This window comes from Bombus affinis, unplaced genomic scaffold (genome assembly GCF_024516045.1).
Source record: "Bombus affinis isolate iyBomAffi1 unplaced genomic scaffold, iyBomAffi1.2 ctg00000080.1, whole genome shotgun sequence".
Lineage (NCBI taxonomy): Eukaryota > Metazoa > Arthropoda > Insecta > Hymenoptera > Apidae > Bombus > Bombus affinis.
In genome coordinates, this window is record NW_026108828.1 from 1,101,161 (window position 1) to 1,104,076 (window position 2,916).

The window sequence follows — 2,916 nt, forward strand, 5'->3', positions numbered from 1 at the left end:
CGAGGTCAAACACAAAGTTGTATGGGACAACACTAGTGGAACCAAAGTGGACGCTCAGCTAGGTTGTATTTCTCGTTACGATATCGTTTCTTGTTTAAGAGCCATCGTAGGTGGAAGGAGGAATGCAAGAACGCACATAATACGCAAAAATCTATGGCAGATTCAAAGAGCGTTGTGATATTCGGTAAAGATAATAAGTTCTCCTATGGAGATTTCATTTTTCAAATTATTCTCGTACAAGTACGTATTTGCATAAATAAATAACACACGGTCTCTGCGTAAATACCCAGGCCAGTTATAAATATTTCAGTTTACCAACGATATCTCAACATGTGGGACACTCACATGTGTGCTACTTCGTGAGCGATGATAAAGGCGCTGGTCAAGCCTTCGTCTCGATTTAACGCGCACGATCTCGAAGGACCTCCTATATCCAATCGCGTCAACCATACAGCAACATCGTGATTTACGTCCTTCGAGGACAGCATCTTTCTGTTCCATTTGTTCACGTTCTCGAGAGATCGTCTGGCATCGCCACGGCGGACCTACGACAACGTTTAATATTTTCTTAATAAAAGCTAGCAAATATTACGAAAATATTATATTTATTATTACATCATGCATTATATACTATATATAAATATTCGTCAATGATAATAAATATATGTGCAAGTAATCGTGTTGTTGATTGTAATCAAATGTAACTTGTAACGCTATTAGTATTTTAATCTTCCTGAAAAATGTTGAAATGTTGATTCGACAGCAGAGAAGAATAGCAGAAATAGAAAAGTAAAAGGAATCGCAAGTGTCGTATATCAATGATATTATCATAGGTCTATAACATTAAATTAAGATTCTTAAGAGATGAGAAAGGTTTAATAGTCGATTATACAGATATTTCGGATACACGATAAATGCGAGGTTTGTCAATGATCCGTGAAAATTGTTTGTTTGGAAATTTGTTTCCAAGGGATCGTTCACGGTTGTCCAATTTAACAAAATGGAACTCGTTGCATTTTATCGACCTAAAACGTCATGCGCAGATATTTTGACCTATATAATTTATATACCATACACTGTACAGATAAGTAGAAAATAAAATAATTGACACTCGCATATGCGTATCTCAGATAGTTACTACTTTAGTTAAATGATTTAATTTAATGGAAATCGCTTACCATAACGTCTCGTTTTTCCGCGTATAAAATCATTCGTACGATCACTAGAATCATGTTGGATTCGAGCGATGGGTCCATGTAAATTGCACTGACCTAGGATTAAAATACGTACGAAAATGTAACAGGCGTTAAAACAGTATTACAGCCTTACAAATAAATTATTATTCAAAACTCTCGTAAATACATCGTATCTTATATAATTTTCCTAAAAAATTAATTTTATTCGTTATATTTATCTTAGGAAATGTACGTTATTAATCTCAACAGCATTGGAAAACCAATTACCGAATGGCTGAAATTAATCGATTACAAAATTCCATTACGGATAAATTATTCGCTGAACTTTTTAAAAGATACGTGTAAGCTTTGAACAGTGTAAACAGAAAATACAGAGCTTCCATCCGAATATACGATCGAGATGTTTGAAAGCAAGTAGCGTACCTTGAAAATACAGAGATACGCATAACTCTGCCCTATGTTTCCCGGTTGCTCGCGTACATATGTAGGAGAAGGTATTCTATATCTAAGTATAATAACAGAATTTCGTTTGGTATTACTTACGATGTTTAAAAGAGCCAAGATATATTGCTGTACTCGAATTCCATGAAAATCTACCACGGAGTAATCAGCAGCTATTCCAAGCTCTAGCCATCGTGGCGGCGAATCCTTAGCAGTTGGTCTTTTCTCTAGAAATGACTTATCTTAGAAATCGACTTATCTTCCACGAAATTAGAAAGTCTACTCGACTCGACTTGATAGCTTAAACGCATGATTATTAAAAGCATAAATTAATATCTACGAGCAAGTATTCGTGGAATAATTATTATGATATAAATAATTATTTCAAAAGTATAATTTCAAAAATATCAATTCGGTATCACCGTGAATTTCATCCTGCAAATTTCTTTAAAATTCTTGACAAATTTTGGTAAACGTATTCCTCCAGCAAATTTGTCTATTTTTCTATTTTTTTACATTAAATTAGGCAAGATAGATAAAGATTCGTGCAATGGACAATATACATATGTGTAATAGACAGGGAATAATAAAATAAATTAAAAACAGCGAAATATAGATGAACGTGTAGAAGATCAAGCGAGAGTGGAACGCAATAGGGAGAATAATTGTAAACCGAGTTCCTTTTAAGGCTGAAGGTAAGCTATTCTTATATTACATGCTGTTATTATTACTTTTGTACACGATAGATTGGAATATCAGTACAATTTCTTTCTTTCAGTAATATTCGATGATTCGTTAATTTATTAACCGCTATATTGTACGTGGTAAGTAGAAAAGCAACGATTGTACAAGAATGGCATTTGGAAAAATATTTGACTTACTTGATAATCTGTTCCTTTGCCATTTAGGACCAGAGAAGTATCCAATTTCCTCGGGATTTGTTATTTTATATAGGTTGGGGTTGATAATCAATCTCGGATCCACTCGGATTGGTTATCACACCTTTTATTTTCTCTCTTATACAAAACACCAAATCACACAGCAAACATCTAAACTCTCCCAATGCGTCTTAGCAATTAAGGCGTGGTCGACTCCTATGACAAAAGAGCGTCGTTAGGAGTCGTACCAACATAACCCTAGTAACCTTTTAGTAACTAGCGGTCATACCAACTGAGCATTTCTCAACAGGATTTACGTCGATCGATAATTCTTCCACCATTGTATCGTTGTATTCTGTGGAGACATCGTCTTTTTCATCGTATAGAATCAATTTCTCAGC

At 34.5% G+C, this 2,916-nt stretch overlaps 1 long non-coding RNA gene across 2 annotated transcripts; it reads right to left on the reverse strand.

Moving 5' to 3' along the window:
• Window positions 1-419: 419 nt before the first annotated feature.
• LOC126927237 (uncharacterized) lies at window positions 420-2,708 on the reverse strand. 2 transcript variants are annotated; one of them, XR_007715301.1, is made up of 4 exons: window positions 2,519-2,708; window positions 1,740-1,864; window positions 1,179-1,271; window positions 420-545 (listed from the first exon to the last, which is right to left on the reverse strand). It is a non-coding gene; the product is annotated as an uncharacterized LOC126927237 (long non-coding RNA). The 2 variants fall into 2 exon arrangements; XR_007715302.1 differs by lacking the exon at window positions 420-545 and adding an exon at window positions 956-1,025.
• Window positions 2,709-2,916: the final 208 nt, after the last annotated feature.